At 30.7% G+C, this 24,018-nt stretch overlaps 1 long non-coding RNA gene across 4 annotated transcripts; it reads right to left on the reverse strand.

Moving 5' to 3' along the window:
- Window positions 1-12,398: 12,398 nt before the first annotated feature.
- LOC127084402 (uncharacterized) lies at window positions 12,399-23,645 on the reverse strand. Of its 4 annotated transcripts, none has more exons than XR_007788702.1 (2): window positions 23,356-23,645; window positions 12,399-12,545 (listed from the first exon to the last, which is right to left on the reverse strand). It is a non-coding gene; the product is annotated as an uncharacterized LOC127084402 (long non-coding RNA). The 4 variants fall into 4 exon arrangements; XR_007788699.1 differs by lacking the exon at window positions 23,356-23,645 and adding an exon at window positions 20,657-21,091; XR_007788704.1 differs by lacking the exon at window positions 12,399-12,545 and adding an exon at window positions 17,805-17,951.
- Window positions 23,646-24,018: the final 373 nt, after the last annotated feature.

Raw genomic sequence — 24,018 nt, forward strand, 5'->3', positions numbered from 1 at the left:
TATCCTCTATATGCAGGAGTTCAGGCAAACATACAAATTCATTCAGAATGTAAGACTAAGTATGATTACTTGATCAAAAATAGACGATCTTGATTAGATCAACATATACCCTTTTAGATTAATGACATCATAGTTTAAAATTATACTTTAAAAAAAAAAATCCTTCATCATGGTCTATTAATCAAGATCATACGATGGATATTGTTGCTTCTAGAAATCCAAAATGGTTATTAAGAAAATGATTGAATAACCTTATTATGACAACTGTTCACCTTTTTTTCATCTTCTCATCCCTAGATTTTATCATATTATGGGTGACGCGTGGCCTGTCTTCGAGAAGGGATAATAGTCAAAGGAAAATAATTTTTTATATATAATTCATTGAATAAAAGAAAATGAAGATTTTATGGAAAAATGTGAAAATGTACCCCACACGCCCTATGTAACCTGATTTTCAAACCTCACAAGTGTTATCATCAAACAATATTCTTTTGGCATAAATGCCCTTTTGCCTCCTAAAATATTATGATTTTGTGATTTTGGCCTGCACTTTTTTTAAGTAATTTGGCCACCACCTTTTTTGAGTGATTTAGGCCTCTTATTTTTTACTGTTTCTAGATGGTATCCGATATAAGAATTTTTTATATTGGGAACCGCATCCTATGTATGCAGGAGTTCATGCAGAAACACAAATGAAATAAGATCGTAAGAGAAATTAGATTATTCGCTTAAAGATAGACGAGCTTCATTTGATCCATAAAAAATGCACATTACTATGCTTATCCGTTTTAGGTGAAAGATATTAGATCTTGTGTCGAAAGATTGGTGCAAATACTTGAATAAAAATTGATAAAAATGACATAATGATCGTTGCACTAATTTCAAAGCGTGTGTAAACACACTAAGCTTTAAGTTAGGATCGTCTCCAACAATTTAAGCAAACCAGATGCAAATGAGTGTAAATTGAAGAATCCTTTTTAGGATACTTTTAAATCCTCAATACAAATTGCATACTCATATTAAACACATCAACCCATTATATTTTTCAAGAATAAATTTTTGTCATCTACTCTTGTGCATAAAAAAACATGAGAAATAATTTAGACATATTTTAATAGATATTTTCCTCATGAAACTCATAAATGTTGTGTTCTTTTCTGCGTGCAAAACATAATTATTTATAAAGAAATTCATGTCATTTGATGAAGAGAAACTACTCTTTGTAAATTTTAAAACGTCCATGTTATTTAAGGATTTTTAGGAATTGTATGTTGATATTGTTCTACAAATTTAGGAGCCCTCTAGGTTATTAAAAGTTTTGTTTTTGGTGCAATTGTTTTGGATAGATGAGTTTTACAAGAATGATTTATTTTTATTTAATTGTTGCGAGCCATTTTTTAAATTATATTTTCTTAAATTTAGGGATAATTTGTGCGGGGATGAATATAAAAGACAAAAATATATAAAACATGACTAAAATATATAAATAAATATATTTTATAAAACGGAAACCAAACAACAACTAAAATGAAAAAGAAAAAAACAATCAATAGGACCATTTTAAAGCAAAACAAAATTGGAGAACCAAAACTTGAAAATGGATATATTACAAATAAAAAAATTAAAATCCTAAGGTGAATAAGCAGACAATTACGTATTCGAGTTCCGCCCTTCACATATTACAATGGCCCTACAAACTAAGTAATGCTCACGAGGACTCCCATTCACCTTTTTACTTCTAACGGAATGGTAAGTAATACCCCTTTCGATTACAATGCCAAGATTAATTCTTCATAATTTTCTTAGTAAAATTGTTGAATTTGTCTTTTAGGACATGATGTGTGTTCCCTGGTTGGAAAATTTCTAGCAATCACTACAGTTTTCACAGCATGTGAAGTCTATTCAAATCCCACAAAAAATAAGTGTAACAATTGACTGTTATGCCAATGAATTATTTGGATCTTGCATAAAACCTCATCGAAAAGATCATCGAGTAATCCCAATGAGTGTTATTTAATTTGATAACTAGATCTAGATCTACAAAATTATAGAGATCTACTTATCAAATTAACCAATAGTCACTGCAGTTACTCGATGATCTTTGTGAAAGGTAGTTATGTAAGATCAATATAATGGATTGTCATAGCAATCAAGGATGAACTTGTTACACTTAATTTTGGAGGTATTCGAGTGGACTTCACATGCTTAAAATAATTTAGTGATTGCTAGAAATTCTTCCAACTAGCACACACACATCATATCCTAAGAGACAAACTCAAGAATTGTAACAAGAAAAAAAATTAAACTTGGCATTGTAACTGAAATGGGTATAAATTACCATTCTTATTGCCATTGTAGATATTTGATCTTGGACAAGACTCGAAGAGGGCTTGAGGGAGGAAAAGAGAGGAGTTTGGATACTCTCTAGAGGTAGAATAATGTTGTTGCAATCTCAGACACTCATCGTTGTCTACCATATGTAATCAAAGATATTAATTGGTCGATGAACAATTGATATCAATGCTTGATGAAAAATATTAGATAAGTGGCAGGGGAGTATCCAGATCCGGGAGAGGGGGGAGATTGAGAGGGAAAGATTGATGATATTTTTTACAAAAAGGGTTGTTTAGGAATTGACAAAGCAAGAGTTTATATAGTGACAAAGATTCTAGAGAGAATTCCATATAATAAATTTCAGTACTAGGGATTGTATCCTCTATATGCAGGAGTTCAGGCAAACATACAAATTCATTCAGAATGTAAGACTAACTATGATTACTTGATCAAAAATAGACGATCTTGATTAGATCAACATATACCCTTTTAGAATAATATTATACTTTAAAAAAAAAAAAAATCCTTCATCATGGTCTATTAATCAAGATCATACGATGGATATTGTTGCTTCTAGAAATCCAAAATGGTTATTAAGAAAATGATTGAATAACCTTATTATGACAACTGTTCACCTTTTTTTCATCTTCTCATCTTAGATTTTATCATATTATGGGTGACGCGTGGCCTGTCTTCGAGAAGGGATAATAGTCAAAGGAAACTATTTTTTTTATATATAATTCATTGAATAAAAGTAAATGAAGATTTTATGGAAAAATGTGAAAATGTACCCCACACGCCCTATGTAACCTGATTTTCAAACCTCACAAGTGTTATCATCAAACAATATTCTTTTGGCATAAATGCCCTTTTGCCTCCTAAAATATTATGATTATGTGATTTTGGCCTGCACTTTTTTTAAGTAATTTGGCCACCACCTTTTTTGAGTGATTTAGGCCTCTTATTTTTTACTGTTTCTAGATGGTATCCGATATAAGAATTTTTTATATTGGGAACCGCATCCTATGTATGCAGGAGTTCATGCAGAAACACAAATGAAATAAGATCGTAAGAGAAATTAGATTATTCGCTTAAAGATAGACGAGCTTGATTTGATCCATAAAAAATGCACATTACTATGCTTATCCGTTTTAGGTGAAAGATATTAGATCTTGTGTCGAAAGATTGGTGCAAATACTTGAATAAAAATTGATAAAAATGACATAATGATTGTTGCACTAATTTCAAAGCGTGTGTAAACACACTAAGCTTTAAGTTAGGATCGTCTCCAACAATTTAAGCAAACCAGATGCAAATGAGTGTAAATTGAAGAATCCTTTTTAGGATACTTTTAAATCCTCAATACAAATTGCATACTCATATTAAACACATCAACCCATGATATTTTTCGAGAATAAATTTTTGTAATCTACTCTTGTGCATAAAAAAACATGAGAAATAATTTAGACATATTTTAATAGATATTTTCCTCATGAAACTCATAAATTTTGTGTTCTTTTCTGCGTGCAAAACATATCTATTTATAAAGAAATTCATGTCATTTGATGAAGAGAAACTACTCTTTGTAAATTTTAAAACGTCCATGTTATTTAAGGATTTTTAGGAATTGTATGTTGATATTGTTCTACAAATTTAGGAGCCCTCTAGGTTATTAAAAGTTTTGTTTTTGGTGCAATTGTTTTGGATAGATGAGTTTTACAAGAATGATTTATTTTTATTTAATTGTTGCGAGCCATTTTTTAAATTATATTTTCTTAAATTTAGGGATAATTTGTGCGGGGATGAATATAAAAGACAAAAATATATAAAACATGACTAAAATATATAAATAAATATATTTTGTAAAACGGAAACCAAACAACAACTAAAATGAAAAAGAAAAAAACAATCAATAGGACCATTTTAAAGCAAAACAAAATTGGAGAACCAAAACTTGAAAATGGATATATTACAAATAAAAAAATTAAAATCCTAAGGTGAATAAGCAGACAATTACGTATTCGAGTTCCGCCCTTCACATATTACAATGGCCCTACAAACTAAGTAATGCTCACGAGGACTCCCATTCACCTTTTTACTTCTAACGGAATGGTAAGTAATACCCCTTTCGATTACAATGCCAAGATTAATTCTTCATAATTTTCTTAGTAAAATTGTTGAATTTGTCTTTTAGGACATGATGTGTGTTCCCTGGTTGGAAAAATTTCTAGCAATCACTACAGTTTTCACAGCATGTGAAGTCTATTCAAATCCCACAAAAAATAAGTGTAACAATTGACTGTTATGCCAATGAATTATTTGGATCTTGCATAAAACCTCATCGAAAAGATCATCGAGTAATCCCAATGAGTGTTATTTAATTTGATAACTAGATCTAGATCTACAAAATTATAGAGATCTACTTATCAAATTAACCAATAGTCACTGCAGTTACTCGATGATCTTTGTGAAAGGTAGTTATGTAAGATCAATATAATGGATTGTCATAGCAATCAAGGATGAACTTGTTACACTTATTTTTGGAGGTATTCGAGTGGACTTCACATGCTTAAAATAATTTAGTGATTGCTAGAAATTCTTCCAACTAGCACACACACATCATATCCTAAGAGACAAACTCAAGAATTGTAACAAGAAAAAAAATTAAACTCGGCATTGTAATTGAAATGGGTATAAATTACCATTCTTATTGCCATTGTAGATATTTGATCTTGGACAAGACTCGAAGAGGGCTTGAGGGAGGAAAAGAGAGGAGTTTGGATACTCTCTAGAGGTAGAATAATGTTGTTGCAATCTCAGACACTCATCATTGTCTACCATATGTAATCAAAATTTATTAATTGGTCGATGAACAATTGAAATCAATGCTTGATGAAAAATATTAGATAAGTGGCAGGGGAGTATCCAGATCCGGGAGAGGGGGGAGATTGAGAGGGAAAGATTGATGATATTTTTTACAAAAAGGGTTGTTTAGGAATTGACAAAGCAAGAGTTTATATAGTGGCAAAGATTCTAGAGAGAATTCCATATAATAAATTTCAGAACTAGGGATTGTATCCTCTATACGCAGGAGTTCAGGCAAACATACAAATTCATTCTGAATGTAAGACTAACTATGATTACTTGATCAAAAATAGACGATCTTGATTAGATCAACATATACCCTTTTGGATTAATGACATCATAGTTTAAAATTATACTTTAAAAAAAATAAAACCCTTCATCATGGTCTATTAATCAAGATCATACGATGGATATTGTTGCTTCTAGAAATCCAAAATGGTTATTAAGAAAATGATTGAATAACCTTATTATGACAACTGTTCACCTTTTTTTCATCTTCTCATCTTAGATTTTATCATATTATGGGTGACGCGTGGCCTGTCTTCGAGAAGGGATAATAGTCAAAGGAAACTATTTTTTTATATATAATTCATTGAATAAAAGTAAATGAAGATTTTATGGAAAAATGTGAAAATGTACCCCACACGCCCTATGTAACCTGATTTTCAAACCTCACAAGTGTTATCATCAAACAATATTCTTTTGGCATAAATGCCCTTTTGCCTCCTAAAATATTATGATTATGTGATTTTGGCCTGCACTTTTTTACGTAATTTGGCCACCACCTTTTTTGAGTGATTTAGGCCTCTTACTTTTTACTGTTTCTAGATGGTATCCAATATAAGAATTTTTTATATTGGGAACCGCATCCTATGTATGCAGGAGTTCATGCAGAAACACAAATGAAATAAGATCGTAAGAGAAATTAGATTATTCGCTTAAAGATAGACGAGCTTGATTTGATCCATAAAAAATGCACATTACTATGCTTATCCGTTTTAGGTGAAAGATATTAGATCTTGTGTCGAAAGATTGGTGCAAATACTTGAATAAAAATTGATAAAAATGACATAATGATTGTTGCACTAATTTCAAAGCGTGTGTAAACACACTAAGCTTTAAGTTAGGATCGTCTCCAACAATTTAAGCAAACCAGATGCAAATGAGTGTAAATTGAAGAATCCTTTTTAGGATACTTTTAAATCCTCAATACAAATTGCATACTCATATTAAACACATCACCCATGATATTTTTCGAGAATAAATTTTTGTAATCTACTCTTGTGCATAAAAAAACATGAGAAATAATTTAGACATATTTTAATAGATATTTTCCTCATGAAACTCATAAATGTTTTGTTCTTCTCTGCGTGCAAAACATATCTATTTATAAAGAAATTCATGTCATTTGATGAAGAGAAACTACTCTTTGTAAATTTTAAAACGTCCATGTTATTTAAGGATTTTTAGGAATTGTATGTTGATATTGTTCTACAAATTTAGGAGCCCTCTAGGTTATTAAAAGTTTTGTTTTTGGTGCAATTGTTTTGGATAGATGAGTTTTACAAGAATGATTTATTTTTATTTAATTGTTGCGAGCCATTTTTTAAATTATATTTTCTTAAATTTAGGGATAATTTGTGCGGGGATGAATATAAAAGACAAAAATATATAAAACATGACTAAAATATATAAATAAATATATTTTATAAAAAGGAAACCAAACAACAACTAAAATGAAAAAGAAAAAAACAATCAATAGGACCATTTTAAAGCAAAACAAAATTGGAGAACCAAAACTTGAAAATGGATATATTACAAATAAAAAAATTAAAATCCTAAGGTGAATAAGCAGACAATTACGTATTCGAGTTCCGCCCTTCACATATTACAATGCCCCTACAAACTAAGTAATGCTCACGAGGACTCCCATTCACCTTTTTACTTCTAACGGAATGGTAAGTAATACCCCTTTCGATTACAATGCCAAGATTAATTCTTCATAATTTTCTTAGTAAAATTGTTGAATTTGTCTTTTAGGACATGATGTGTGTTCCCTGGTTGGAAAAATTTCTAGCAATCACCTCAGTTTTCACAGCATGTGAAGTCTATTCAAATCCCACAAAAAATAAGTGTAACAATTGACTGTTATGCCAATGAATTATTTGGATCTTGCATAAAACCTCATCGAAAAGATCATCGAGTAATCCCAATGAGTGTTATTTAATTTGATAACTAGATCTAGATCTACAAAATTATAGAGATCTACTTATCAAATTAACCAATAGTCACTGCAGTTACTCGATGATCTTTGTGAAAGGTAGTTATGTAAGATCAATATAATGGATTGTCATAGCAATCAAGGATGAACTTGTTACACTTATTTTGGAGGTATTCGAGTGGACTTCACATGCTTAAAATAATTTAGTGATTGCTAGAAATTCTTCCAACTAGCACACACACATCATATCCTAAGAGACAAACTCAAGAATTGTAACAAGAAAAAAAATTAAACTCGGCATTGTAATTGAAATGGGTATAAATTACCATTCTTATTGCCATTGTAGATATTTGATCTTGGACAAGACTCGAAGAGGGCTTGAGGGAGGAAAAGAGAGGAGTTTGGATACTCTCTAGAGGTAGAATAATGTTGTTGCAATCTCAGACACTCATCATTGTCTACCATATGTAATCAAAGATATTAATTGGTCGATGAACAATTGATATCAATGCTTGATGAAAAATATTAGATAAGTGGCAGGGGAGTATCCAGATCCGGGAGAGGGGGGAGATTGAGAGAGAAAGATTGATGATATTTTTTACAAAAAGGGTTATTTAGGAATTGACAAAGCAAGAGTTTATATAGTGACAAAGATTCTAGAGAGAATTCCATATAATAAATTTCAGTACTAGGGATTGTATCCTCTATATGCAGGAGTTCAGGAAAACATACAAATTCATTCAGAATGTAAGACTAACTATGATTACTTGATCAAAAATAGACGATCTTGATTAGATCAACATATACCCTTTTAGATTAATGACATCATATTTTTAAATTATACTGAAAAAAAAAATCCTATATCATGGTCTATTAATCAAGATCATACGATGGATATTGTTGCTTCTAGAAATCCAAAATGGTTATTAAGGAAATGATTGAATAACCTTATTATGACAACTGCTCACCTTTTTTTCATCTTCTCATCTTAGATTTTATCATATTATGGGTGACACGTGGCCTGTCTTCGAGAAGGGATAATAGTCAAAGGAAACTATTTTTTTTATATATAATTCATTGAATAAAAGTAAATGAAGATTTTATGGAAAAATGTGAAAATGTACCCCACACGCCCTATGTAACCTGATTTTCAAACCTCACAAGTGTTATCATCAAACAATACTCTTTTGGCATAAATGCCCTTTTGCCTCCTAAAATATTATGATTATGTGATTTTGGCCTGCACTTTTTTTACGTAATTTGGCCACCACTTTTTTGAGTGAGTTAGGCCTCTTATTTTTTACTGTTTCTAGATGGTATCCGATATAAGAATTTTTTATATTGGGAACCGCATCCTATGTATGCAGGAGTTCATGCAGAAACACAAATGAAATAAGATCGTAAGAGAAATTAGATTATTCGCTTAAAGATAGACGAGCTTGATTTGATCCATAAAAAATGCACATTACTATGCTTATCCGTTTTAGGTGAAAGATATTTGATCTTGTGTCGAAAGATTGGTGCAAATACTTGAAAAAAATTGATAAAAATGACATAATGATTGTTGCACTAATTTCAAAGCGTGTGTAAACACACTAAGCTTTAAGTTAGGATCGTCTCCAACAATTTAAGCAAACCAGATGCAAATGAGTGTAAATTGAAGAATCCTTTTTAGGATACTTTTAAATCCTCAATATAAATTGCATACTCATATTAAACACATCAACCCATGATATTTTTCGAGAATAAAGTTTTGTAATCTACTCTTGTGCATAAAAAAACATGAGAAATAATTTAGACATATTTTAATAGATATTTTCCTCATGAAACTCATAAATTTTGTGTTCTTTTCTGCGTGCAAAACATATATATTTATAAAGAAATTCATGTCATTTGATGAAGAGAAACTACTCTTTGTAAATTTTAAAACGTCCATGTTATTTAAGGATTTTTAGGAATTGTATGTTGATATTGTTATACAAACTTAGGAGCCCTCTAGGTTATTAAAAGTTTTGTTTTTGGTGCAGTTGTTTTGGATAGATGAGTTTTACAAGAATGATTTATTTTTATTGAATTGTTGCGAGCCATTTTTTAAATTATATTTTCTTAAATTTTGGGATAATTTGTGCGGGGATGAATATAAAAGACAAAAATATATAAAACATGACTAAAATATATAAATAAGTATATTTTATAAAAAGGAAACCAAACAACAACTAAAATGAAAAAGAAAAAAACAATCAATAGGACCATTTTAAAGCAAAACAAAATTGGAGAACCAAAACTTGAAAATGGATATATTACAAATAAAAAAATTAAAATCCTAAGGTGAATAAGCAGACAATTACGTATTCGAGTTCCGCCCTTCACATATTACAATGCCCCTACAAACTAAGTAATGTTCACGAGGACTCCCATTCACCTTTTTACTTCTAACGGAATGGTAAGTAATACCCCTTTCGATTACAATGCCAAGATTAATTCTTCATAATTTTCTTAGTAAAATTGTTGAATTTGTCTTTTAGGACATGATGTGTGTTCCCTGGTTGGAAAAATTTCTAGCAATCACCTCAGTTTTCACAGCATGTGAAGTCTATTCAAATCCCAAAAAATAAGTGTAACAATTGACTGTTATGCCAATGAATTATTTGGATCTTGCATAAAACCTCATCGAAAAGATCATCGAGTAATCCCAATGAGTGTTATTTAATTTGATAACTAGATCTAGATCTACAAAATTATAGAGATCTACTTATCAAATTAACCAATAGTCACTGCAGTTACTCGATGATCTTTGTGAAAGGTAGTTATGTAAGATCAATATAATGGATTGTCATAGCAATCAAGGATGAACTTGTTACACTTGTTTTTGGAGGTATTCGAGTGGACTTCACATGCTTAAAATAATTTAGTGATTGCTAGAAATTCTTCCAACTAGCACACACACATCATATCCTAAGAGACAAACTCAAGAATTGTAACAAGAAAAAAAATTAAACTCGGCATTGTAATTGAAATGGGTATAAATTACCATTCTTATTGCCATTGTAGATATTTGATCTTGGACAAGACTCGAAGAGGGCTTGAGGGAGGAAAAGAGAGGAGTTTGGATACTCTCTAGAGGTAGAATAATGTTGTTGCAATCTCAGACACTCATCATTGTCTACCATATGTAATCAAAGATATTAATTGGTCGATGAACAATTGATATCAATGCTTGATGAAAAATATTAGATAAGTGGCAGGGGAGTATCCAGATCCGGGAGAGGGGGGAGATTGAGAGAGAAAGATTGATGATATTTTTTACAAAAAGGGTTATTTAGGAATTGACAAAGCAAGAGTTTATATAGTGACAAAGATCTAGAGAGAATTCCATATAATAAATTTCAGTACTAGGGATTGTATCCTCTATATGCAGGAGTTCAGGAAAACATACAAATTCATTCAGAATGTAAGACTAACTATGATTACTTGATCAAAAATAGACGATCTTGATTAGATCAACATATACCCTTTTAGATTAATGACATCATATTTTTAAATTATACTTAAAAAAAAATCCTTCATCATGGTCTATTAATCAAGATCATACGATGGATATTGTTGCTTCTAGAAATCCAAAATGGTTATTAAGGAAATGATTGAATAACCTTATTATGACAACTGCTCACCTTTTTTTCATCTTCTCATCTTAGATTTTATCATATTATGGGTGACGCGTGGCCTGTCTTCGAGAAGGGATAATAGTCAAAGGAAACTAATTTTTTTATATATAATTCATTGAATAAAAGTAAATGAAGATTTTATGGAAAAATGTGAAAATGTACCCCACACGCCCTATGTAACCTGATTTTCAAACCTCACAAGTGTTATCATCAAACAATACTCTTTTGGCATAAATGCCCTTTTGCCTCCTAAAATATTATGATTATGTGATTTTGGCCTGCACTTTTTTTACGTAATTTGGCCACCACCTTTTTTGAGTGAGTTAGGCCTCTTATTTTTTACTGTTTCTAGATGGTATCCGATATAAGAATTTTTATATTGGGAACCGCATCCTATGTATGCAGGAGTTCATGCAGAAACACAAATGAAATAAGATCGTAAGAGAAATTAGATTATTCGCTTAAAGATAGACGAGCTTGATTTGATCCATAAAAAATGCACATTACTATGCTTATCCGTTTTAGGTGAAAGATATTTGATCTTGTGTCGAAAGATTGGTGCAAATACTTGAAAAAAATTGATAAAAATGACATAATGATTGTTGCACTAATTTCAAAGCGTGTGTAAACACACTAAGCTTTAAGTTAGGATCGTCTCCAACAATTTAAGCAAACCAGATGCAAATGAGTGTAAATTGAAGAATCCTTTTTAGGATACTTTTAAATCCTCAATATAAATTGCATACTCATATTAAACACATCAACCCATGATATTTTTCGAGAATAAAGTTTTGTAATCTACTCTTGTGCATAAAAAAACATGAGAAATAATTTAGACATATTTTAATAGATATTTTCCTCATGAAACTCATAAATTTTGTGTTCTTTTCTGCGTGCAAAACATATATATTTATAAAGAAATTCATGTCATTTGATGAAGAGAAACTACTCTTTGTAAATTTTAAAACGTCCATGTTATTTAAGGATTTTTAGGAATTGTATGTTGATATTGTTATACAAACTTAGGAGCCCTCTAGGTTATTAAAAGTTTTGTTTTTGGTGCAGTTGTTTTGGATAGATGAGTTTTACAAGAATGATTTATTTTTATTGAATTGTTGCGAGCCATTTTTTAAATTATATTTTCTTAAATTTTGGGATAATTTGTGCGGGGATGAATATAAAAGACAAAAATATATAAAACATGACTAAAATATATAAATAAGTATATTTTATAAAAAGGAAACCAAACAACAACTAAAATGAAAAAGAAAAAAACAATCAATAGGACCATTTTAAAGCAAAACAAAATTGGAGAACCAAAACTTGAAAATGGATATATTACAAATAAAAAAATTAAAATCCTAAGGTGAATAAGCAGACAATTACGTATTCGAGTTCCGCCCTTCACATATTACAATGCCCCTACAAACTAAGTAATGGTCACGAGGACTCCCATTCACCTTTTTACTTCTAACGGAATGGTAAGTAATACCCCTTTCGATTACAATGCCAAGATTAATTCTTCATAAATTTCTTAGTAAAATTGTTGAATTTGTCTTTTAGGACATGATGTGTGTTCCCTGGTTGGAAAAATTTCTAGCAATCACCTCAGTTTTCACAGCATGTGAAGTCTATTCAAATCCCACAAAAAATAAGTGTAACAATTGACTGTTATGCCAATGAATTATTTGGATCTTGCATAAAACCTCATCGAAAAGATCATCGAGTAATCCCAATGAGTGTTATTTAATTTGATAACTAGATCTAGATCTACAAAATTATAGAGATCTACTTATCAAATTAACCAATAGTCACTGCAGTTACTCGATGATCTTTGTGAAAGGTAGTTATGTAAGATCAATATAATGGATTGTCATAGCAATCAAGGATGAACTTGTTACACTTGTTTTTGGAGGTATTCGAGTGGACTTCACATGCTTAAAATAATTTAGTGATTGCTAGAAATTCTTCCAACTAGCACACACACATCATATCCTAAGAGACAAACTCAAGAATTGTAACAAGAAAAAAAATTAAACTCGGCATTGTAATTGAAATGGGTATAAATTACCATTCTTATTGCCATTGTAGATATTTGATCTTGGACAAGACTCGAAGAGGGCTTGAGGGAGGAAAAGAGGAGTTTGGATACTCTCTAGAGGTAGAATAATGTTGTTGCAATCTCAGACACTCATCATTGTCTACCATATGTAATCAAAGATATTAATTGGTCGATGAACAATTGATATCAATGCTTGATGAAAAATATTAGATAAGTGGCAGGGGAGTATCCAGATCCGGGAGAGGGGGGAGATTGAGAGAGAAAGATTGATGATATTTTTTACAAAAAGGGTTATTTAGGAATTGACAAAGCAAGAGTTTATATAGTGACAAAGAGTCTAGAGAGAATTCCATATAATAAATTTCAGTACTAGGGATTGTATCCTCTATATGCAGGAGTTCAGGAAAACATACAAATTCATTCAGAATGTAAGACTAACTATGATTACTTGATCAAAAATAGACGATCTTGATTAGATCAACATATACCCTTTTAGATTAATGACATCATATTTTTAAATTATACTTAAAAAAAAATCCTTCATCATGGTCTATTAATCAAGATCATACGATGGATATTGTTGCTTCTAGAAATCCAAAATGGTTATTAAGGAAATGATTGAATAACCTTATTATGACAACTGCTCACCTTTTTTTCATCTTCTCATCTTAGATTTTATCATATTATGGGTGACGCGTGGCCTGTCTTCGAGAAGGGATAATAGTCAAAGGAAACTAATTTTTTATATATAATTCATTGAATAAAAGTAAATGAAGATTTTATGGAAAAATGTGAAAATGTACCCCACACGCCCTATGTAACCTGATTTTCAAACCTCACAAGTGTTATCATCAAACAATACTCTTTTGGCATAAATGCCCTTTTGCCTCCTAAAATATTATGATTATGTGATTTTGGCCTGCACTTTTTTTACGTAATTTGGCCACCACCTTTTTTGAGTGAGTTAGGCCTCTTATTTTTTACTGTTTCTAGATGGTATCCGATATAAGAATTTTTTATATTGGGAACCGCATCCTATGTATGCAGGAGTTCATGCAGAAACACAAATGAAATAAGATCGTAAGAGAAATTAGATTATTCGCTTAAAGATAGACGAGCTTGATTTGATCCATAAAAAATGCACATTACTATGCTTATCCGTTTTAGGTGAAAGATATTTGATCTTGTGTCGAAAGATTGGTGCAAATACTTGAAAAAAATTGATAAAAATGACATAATGATTGTTGCACTAATTTCAAAGCGTGTGTAAACACACTAAGCTTTAAGTTAGGATCGTCTCCAACAATTTAAGCAAACCAGATGCAAATGAGTGTAAATTGAAGAATCCTTTTTAGGATACTTTTAAATCCTCAATATAAATTGCATACTCATATTAAACACATCAACCCATGATATTTTTCGAGAATAAAGTTTTGTAATCTACTCTTGTGCATAAAAAAACATGAGAAATAATTTAGACATATTTTAATAGATATTTTCCTCATGAAACTCATAAATTTTGTGTTCTTTTCTGCGTGCAAAACATATATATTTATAAAGAAATTCATGTCATTTGATGAAGAGAAACTACTCTTTGTAAATTTTAAAACGTCCATGTTATTTAAGGATTTTTAGGAATTGTATGTTGATATTGTTATACAAACTTAGGAGCCCTCTAGGTTATTAAAAGTTTTGTTTTTGGTGCAGTTGTTTTGGATAGATGAGTTTTACAAGAATGATTTATTTTTATTGAATTGTTGCGAGCCATTTTTTAAATTATATTTTCTTAAATTTTGGGATAATTTGTGCGGGGATGAATATAAAAGACAAAAATATATAAAACATGACTAAAATATATAAATAAGTATATTTTATAAAAAGGAAACCAAACAACAACTAAAATGAAAAAGAAAAAAACAATCAATAGGACCATTTTAAAGCAAAACAAAATTGGAGAACCAAAACTTGAAAATGGATATATTACAAATAAAAAAATTAAAATCCTAAGGTGAATAAGCAGACAATTACGTATTCGAGTTCCGCCCTTCACATATTACAATGCCCCTACAAACTAAGTAATGCTCACGAGGACTCCCATTCACCTTTTTACTTCTAACGGAATGGTAAGTAATACCCCTTTCGATTACAATGCCAAGATTAATTCTTCATAATTTCTTAGTAAAATTGTTGAATTTGTCTTTTAGGACATGATGTGTGTTCCCTGGTTGGAAAAATTTCTAGCAATCACCTCAGTTTTCACAGCATGTGAAGTCTATTCAAATCCCACAAAAAATAAGTGTAACAATTGACTGTTATGCCAATGAATTATTTGGATCTTGCATAAAACCTCATCGAAAAGATCATCGAGTAATCCCAATGAGTGTTATTTAATTTGATAACTAGATCTAGATCTACAAAATTATAGAGATCTACTTATCAAATTAACCAATAGTCACTGCAGTTACTCGATGATCTTTGTGAAAGGTAGTTATGTAAGATCAATATAATGGATTGTCATAGCAATCAAGGATGAACTTGTTACACTTGTTTTTGGAGGTATTCGAGTGGACTTCACATGCTTAAAATAATTTAGTGATTGCTAGAAATTCTTCCAACTAGCACACACACATCATATCCTAAGAGACAAACTCAAGAATTGTAACAAGAAAAAAAATTAAACTCGGCATTGTAATTGAAATGGGTATAAATTACCATTCTTATTGCCATTGTAGATATTTGATCTTGGACAAGACTCGAAGAGGGCTTGAGGGAGGAAAAGAGAGGAGTTTGGATACTCTCTAGAGGTAGAATAATGTTGTTGCAATCTCAGACACTCATCATTGTCTACCATATGTAATCAAAGATATTAATTGGTCGATGAACAATTGATATCAATGCTTGATGAAAAATATTAGATAAGTGGCAGGGGAGTATCCAGATCCGGGAGAGGGGGGAGATTGAGAGAGAAAGATTGATGATATTTTTTACAAAAAGGGTTATTTAGGAATTGACAAAGCAAGAGTTTATATAGTGACAAAGAGTCTAGAGAGAATTCCATATAATAAATTTCAGTACTAGGGATTGTATCCTCTATATGCAGGAGTTCAGGAAAACATACAAATTCATTCAGAATGTAAGACTAACTATGATTACTTGATCAAAAATAGACGATCTTGATTAGATCAACATATACCCTTTTAGATTAATGACATCATATTTTTAAATTATACTTAAAAAAAATCCTTCATCATGGTCTATTAATCAAGATCATACGATGGATATTGTTGCTTCTAGAAATCCAAAATGGTTATTAAGGAAATGATTGAATAACCTTATTATGACAACTGCTCACCTTTTTTTCATCTTCTCATCTTAGATTTTATCATATTATGGGTGACGCGTGGCCTGTCTTCGAGAAGGGATAATAGTCAAAGGAAACTAATTTTTTATATATAATTCATTGAATAAAAGTAAATGAAGATTTTATGGAAAAATGTGAAAATGTACCCCACACGCCCTATGTAACCTGATTTTCAAACCTCACAAGTGTTATCATCAAACAATACTCTTTTGGCATAAATGCCCTTTTGCCTCCTAAAATATTATGATTATGTGATTTTGGCCTGCACTTTTTTTACGTAATTTGGCCACCACCTTTTTTGAGTGAGTTAGGCCTCTTATTTTTACTGTTTCTAGATGGTATCCGATATAAGAATTTTTATATTGGGAACCGCATCCTATGTATGCAGGAGTTCATGCAGAAACACAAATGAAATAAGATCGTAAGAGAAATTAGATTATTCGCTTAAAGATAGACGAGCTTGATTTGATCCATAAAAAATGCACATTACTATGCTTATCCGTTTTAGGTGAAAGATATTTGATCTTGTGTCGAAAGATTGGTGCAAATACTTGAAAAAAATTGATAAAAATGACATAATGATTGTTGCACTAATTTCAAAGCGTGTGTAAACACACTAAGCTTTAAGTTAGGATCGTCTCCAACAATTTAAGCAAACCAGATGCAAATGAGTGTAAATTGAAGAATCCTTTTTAGGATACTTTTAAATCCTCAATATAAATTGCATACTCATATTAAACACATCAACCCATGATATTTTTCGAGAATAAAGTTTTGTAATCTACTCTTGTGCATAAAAAAACATGAGAAATAATTTAGACATATTTTAATAGATATTTTCCTCATGAAACTCATAAATTTTGTGTTCTTTTCTGCGTGCAAAACATATATATTTATAAAGAAATTCATGTCATTTGATGAAGAGAAACTACTCTTTGTAAATTTTAAAACGTCCATGTTATTTAAGGATTTTTAGGAATTGTATGTTGATATTGTTATACAAACTTAGGAGCCCTCTAGGTTATTAAAAGTTTTGTTTTTGGTGCAGTTGTTTTGGATAGATGAGTTTTACAAGAATGATTTATTTTTATTGAATTGTTGCGAGCCATTTTTTAAATTATATTTTCTTAAATTTGGGATAATTTGTGCGGGGATGAATATAAAAGACAAAAATATATAAAACATGACTAAAATATATAAATAAGTATATTTTATAAAAAGGAAACCAAACAACAACTAAAATGAAAAAGAAAAAAAACAATCAATAGGACCATTTTAAAGCAAAACAAAATTGGAGAACCAAAACTTGAAAATGGATATATTACAAATAAAAAAATTAAAATCCTAAGGTGAATAAGCAGACAATTACGTATTCGAGTTCCGCCCTTCACATATTACAATGCCCCTACAAACTAAGTAATGGTCACGAGGACTCCCATTCACCTTTTTACTTCTAACGGAATGGTAAGTAATACCCCTTTCGATTACAATGCCAAGATTAATTCTTCATAAATTTCTTAGTAAAATTGTTGAATTTGTCTTTTAGGACATGATGTGTGTTCCCTGGTTGGAAAAATTTCTAGCAATCACCTCAGTTTTCACAGCATGTGAAGTCTATTCAAATCCCACAAAAAATAAGTGTAACAATTGACTGTTATGCCAATGAATTATTTGGATCTTGCATAAAACCTCATCGAAAAGATCATCGAGTAATCCCAATGAGTGTTATTTAATTTGATAACTAGATCTAGATCTACAAAATTATAGAGATCTACTTATCAAATTAACCAATAGTCACTGCAGTTACTCGATGATCTTTGTGAAAGGTAGTTATGTAAGATCAATATAATGGATTGTCATAGCAATCAAGGATGAACTTGTTACACTTGTTTTGGAGGTATTCGAGTGGACTTCACATGCTTAAAATAATTTAGTGATTGCTAGAAATTCTTCCAACTAGCACACACACATCATATCCTAAGAGACAAACTCAAGAATTGTAACAAGAAAAAAAATTAAACTCGGCATTGTAATTGAAATGGGTATAAATTACCATTCTTATTGCCATTGTAGATATTTGATCTTGGACAAGACTCGAAGAGGGCTTGAGGGAGGAAAAGAGAGGAGTTTGGATACTCTCTAGAGGTAGAATAATGTTGTTGCAATCTCAGACACTCATCATTGTCTACCATATGTAATCAAAGATATTAATTGGTCGATGAACAATTGATATCAATGCTTGATGAAAAATATTAGATAAGTGGCAGGGGAGTATCCAGATCCGGGAGAGGGGGGAGATTGAGAGAGAAAGATTGATGATATTTTTTACAAAAAGGGTTATTTAGGAATTGACAAAGCAAGAGTTTATATAGTGACAAAGAGTCTAGAGAGAATTCCATATAATAAATTTCAGTACTAGGGATTGTATCCTCTATATGCAGGAGTTCAGGAAAACATACAAATTCATTCAGAATGTAAGACTAACTATGATTACTTGATCAAAAATAGACGATCTTGATTAGATCAACATATACCCTTTTAGATTAATGACATCATATTTTTAATTTATACTTAAAAAAAATCCTTCATCATGGTCTATTAATCAAGATCATACGATGGATATTGTTGCTTCTAGAAATCCAAAATGGTTATTAAGGAAATGATTGAATAACCTTATTATGACAACTGCTCACCTTTTTTTCATCTTCTCATCTTAGATTTTATCATATTATGGGTGACGCGTGGCCTGTCTTCGAGAAGGGATAATAGTCAAAGGAAACTAATTTTTTTATATATAATTCATTGAATAAAAGTAAATGAAGATTTTATGGAAAAATGTGAAAATGTACCCCACACGCCCTATGTAACCTGATTTTCAAACCTCACAAGTGTTATGATCAAACAATACTCTTTTGGCATAAATGCCCTTTTGCCTCCTAAAATATTATGATTATGTGATTTTGGCCCGCACTTTTTTTACGTAATTTGGCCACCACCTTTTTTGAGTGAGTTAGGCCTCTTATTTTTTACTGTTTCTAGATGGTATCCGATATAAGAATTTTTTATGTTGGGAACCGCATCCTATGTATGCAGGAGTTCATGCAGAAACACAAATGAAATAAGATCGTAAGAGAAATTAGATTATTCGCTTAAAGATAGACGAGCTTGATTTGATCCATAAAAAATGCACATTACTATGCTTATCCGTTTTAGGTGAAAGATATTTGATCTTGTGTCGAAAGATTGGTGCAAATACTTGAAAAAAATTGATAAAAATGACATAATGATTGTTGCACTAATTTCAAAGCGTGTGTAAACACACTAAGCTTTAAGTTAGGATCGTCTCCAACAATTTAAGCAAACCAGATGCAAATGAGTGTAAATTGAAGAATCCTTTTTAGGATACTTTTAAATCCTCAATATAAATTGCATACTCATATTAAACACATCAACCCATGATATTTTTCGAGAATAAAGTTTTGTAATCTACTCTTGTGCATAAAAAAACATGAGAAATAATTTAGACATATTTTAATAGATATTTTCCTCATGAAACTCATAAATTTTGTGTTCTTTTCTGCGTGCAAAACATATATATTTATAAAGAAATTCATGTCATTTGATGAAGAGAAACTACTCTTTGTAAATTTTAAAACGTCCATGTTATTTAAGGATTTTTAGGAATTGTATGTTGATACTGTTATACAAATTTAGGAGCCCTCTAGGTTATTAAAAGTTTTGTTTTTGGTGCAGTTGTTTTGGATAGATGAGTTTTACAAGAATGATTTATTTTTATTGAATTGTTGCGAGCCATTTTTTAAATTATATTTTCTTAAATTTTGGGATAATTTGTGCGGGGATGAATATAAAAGACAAAAATATATAAAACATGACTAAAATATATAAATAAATATATTTTATAAAAAGGAAACCAAACAACAACTAAAATGAAAAAGAAAAAAACAATCAATAGGACCATTTTAAAGCAAAACAAAATTGGAGAACCAAAACTTGAAAATGGATATATTACAAATAAAAAAATTAAAATCCTAAGGTGAATAAGCAGACAATTACGTATTCGAGTTCCGCCCTTCACATATTACAATGCCCCTACAAACTAAGTAATGCTCACGAGGACTCCCATTCACCTTTTTACTTCTAACGGAATGGTAAGTAATACCCCTTTCGATTACAATGCCAAGATTAATTCTTCATAATTTTCTTAGTAAAATTGTTGAATTTGTCTTTTAGGACATGATGTGTGTTCCCTGGTTGGAAAAATTTCTAGCAATCACCTCAGTTTTCACAGCATGTGAAGTCTATTCAAATCCCACAAAAAATAAGTGTAACAATTGACTGTTATGCCAATGAATTATTTGGATCTTGCATAAAACCTCATCGAAAAGATCATCGAGTAATCCCAATGAGTGTTATTTAATTTGATAACTAGATCTGGTTCTACAAAATTATAGAGATCTACTTATCAAATTAACCAATAGTCACTGCAGTTACTCGATGATCTTTGTGAAAGGTAGTTATGTAAGATCAATATAATGGATTGTCATAGCAATCAAGGATGAACTTGTTACACTTGTTTTGGAGGTATTCGAGTGGACTTCACATGCTTAAAATAATTTAGTGATTGCTAGAAATTCTTCCAACTAGCACACACACATCATATCCTAAGAGACAAACTCAAGAATTGTAACAAGAAAAAAAATTAAACTCGGCATTGTAATTGAAATGGGTATAAATTACCATTCTTATTGCCATTGTAGATATTTGATCTTGGACAAGACTCGAAGAGGGCTTGAGGGAGGAAAAGAGAGGAGTTTGGATACTCTCTAGAGGTAGAATAATGTTGTTGCAATCTCAGACACTCATCATTGTCTACCATATGTAATCAAAGATATTAATTGGTCGATGAACAATTGATATCAATGCTTGATGAAAAATATTAGATAAGTGGCAGGGGAGTATCCAGATCCGGGAGAGGGGGGAGATTGAGAGAGAAAGATTGATGATATTTTTTACAAAAAGGGTTATTTAGGAATTGACAAAGCAAGAGTTTATATAGTGACAAAGAGTCTAGAGAGAATTCCATATAATAAATTTCAGTACTAGGGATTGTATCCTCTATATGCAGGAGTTCAGGAAAACATACAAATTCATTCAGAATGTAAGACTAACTATGATTACTTGATCAAAAATAGACGATCTTGATTAGATCAACATATACCCTTTTAGATTAATGACATCATATTTTTAATTATACTTAAAAAAAATCCTTCATCATGGTCTATTAATCAAGATCATACGATGGATATTGTTGCTTCTAGAAATCCAAAATGGTTATTAAGGAAATGATTGAATAACCTTATTATGACAACTGCTCACCTTTTTTTCATCTTCTCATCTTAGATTTTATCATATTATGGGTGACGCGTGGCCTGTCTTCGAGAAGGGATAATAGTCAAAGGAAACTAATTTTTTTATATATAATTCATTGAATAAAAGTAAATGAAGATTTTATGGAAAAATGTGAAAATGTACCCCACACGCCCTATGTAACCTGATTTTCAAACCTCACAAGTGTTATCATCAAACAATACTCTTTTGGCATAAATGCCCTTTTGCCTCCTAAAATATTATGATTATGTGATTTTGGCCTGCACTTTTTTACGTAATTTGGCCACCACCTTTTTTGAGTGAGTTAGGCCTCTTATTTTTTACTGTTTCTAGATGGTATCCGATATAAGAATTTTTATATTGGGAACCGCATCCTATGTATGCAGGAGTTCATGCAGAAACACAAATGAAATAAGATCGTAAGAGAAATTAGATTATTCGCTTAAAGATAGACGAGCTTGATTTGATCCATAAAAAATGCACATTACTATGCTTATCCGTTTTAGGTGAAAGATATTTGATCTTGTGTCGAAAGATTGGTGCAAATACTTGAAAAAAATTGATAAAAATGACATAATGATTGTTGCACTAATTTCAAAGCGTGTGTAAACACACTAAGCTTTAAGTTAGGATCGTCTCCAACAATTTAAGCAAACCAGATGCAAATGAGTGTAAATTGAAGAATCCTTTTTAGGATACTTTTAAATCCTCAATATAAATTGCATACTCATATTAAACACATCAACCCATGATATTTTTCGAGAATAAAGTTTTGTAATCTACTCTTGTGCATAAAAAAACATGAGAAATAATTTAGACATATTTTAATAGATATTTTCCTCATGAAACTCATAAATTTGTGTTCTTTTCTGCGTGCAAAACATATATATTTATAAAGAAATTCATGTCATTTGATGAAGAGAAACTACTCTTTGTAAATTTTAAAACGTCCATGTTATTTAAGGATTTTTAGGAATTGTATGTTGATACTGTTATACAAATTTAGGAGCCCTCTAGGTTATTAAAAGTTTTGTTTTTGGTGCAGTTGTTTTGGATAGATGAGTTTTACAAGAATGATTTATTTTTATTGAATTGTTGCGAGCCATTTTTTAAATTATATTTTCTTAAATTTGGGATAATTTGTGCGGGGATGAATATAAAAGACAAAAATATATAAAACATGACTAAATATATAAATAAATATATTTTATAAAAAGGAAACCAAACAACAACTAAAATGAAAAAGAAAAAAACAATCAATAGGACCATTTTAAAGCAAAACAAAATTGGAGAACCAAAACTTGAAAATGGATATATTACAAATAAAAAAATTAAAATCCTAAGGTGAATAAGCAGACAATTACGTATTCGAGTTCCGCCCTTCACATATTACAATGCCCCTACAAACTAAGTAATGCTCACGAGGACTCCCATTCACCTTTTTACTTCTAACGGAATGGTAAGTAATACCCCTTTCGATTACAATGCCAAGATTAATTCTTCATAATTTTCTTAGTAAAATTGTTGAATTTGTCTTTTAGGACATGATGTGTGTTCCCTGGTTGGAAAAATTTCTAGCAATCACCTCAGTTTTCACAGCATGTGAAGTCTATTCAAATCCCACAAAAAATAAGTGTAACAATTGACTGTTATGCCAATGAATTATTTGGATCTTGCATAAAACCTCATCGAAAAGATCATCGAGTAATCCCAATGAGTGTTATTTAATTTGATAACTAGATCTATTTCTACAAAATTATAGAGATCTACTTATCAAATTAACCAATAGTCACTGCAGTTACTCGATGATCTTTGTGAAAGGTAGTTATGTAAGATCAATATAATGGATTGTCATAGCAATCAAGGATGAACTTGTTACACTTGTTTTTGGAGGTATTCGAGTGGACTTCACATGCTTAAAATAATTTAGTGATTGCTAGAAATTCTTCCAACTAGCACACACACATCATATCCTAAGAGACAAACTCAAGAATTGTAACAAGAAAAAAAATTAAACTCGGCATTGTAATTGAAATGGGTATAAATTACCATTCTTATTGCCATTGTAGATATTTGATCTTGGACAAGACTCGAAGAGGGC

This window comes from Lathyrus oleraceus, chromosome 1, assembly GCF_024323335.1.
Source record: "Lathyrus oleraceus cultivar Zhongwan6 chromosome 1, CAAS_Psat_ZW6_1.0, whole genome shotgun sequence".
In the NCBI taxonomy this organism is placed as follows: domain Eukaryota; kingdom Viridiplantae; phylum Streptophyta; class Magnoliopsida; order Fabales; family Fabaceae; genus Lathyrus; species Lathyrus oleraceus.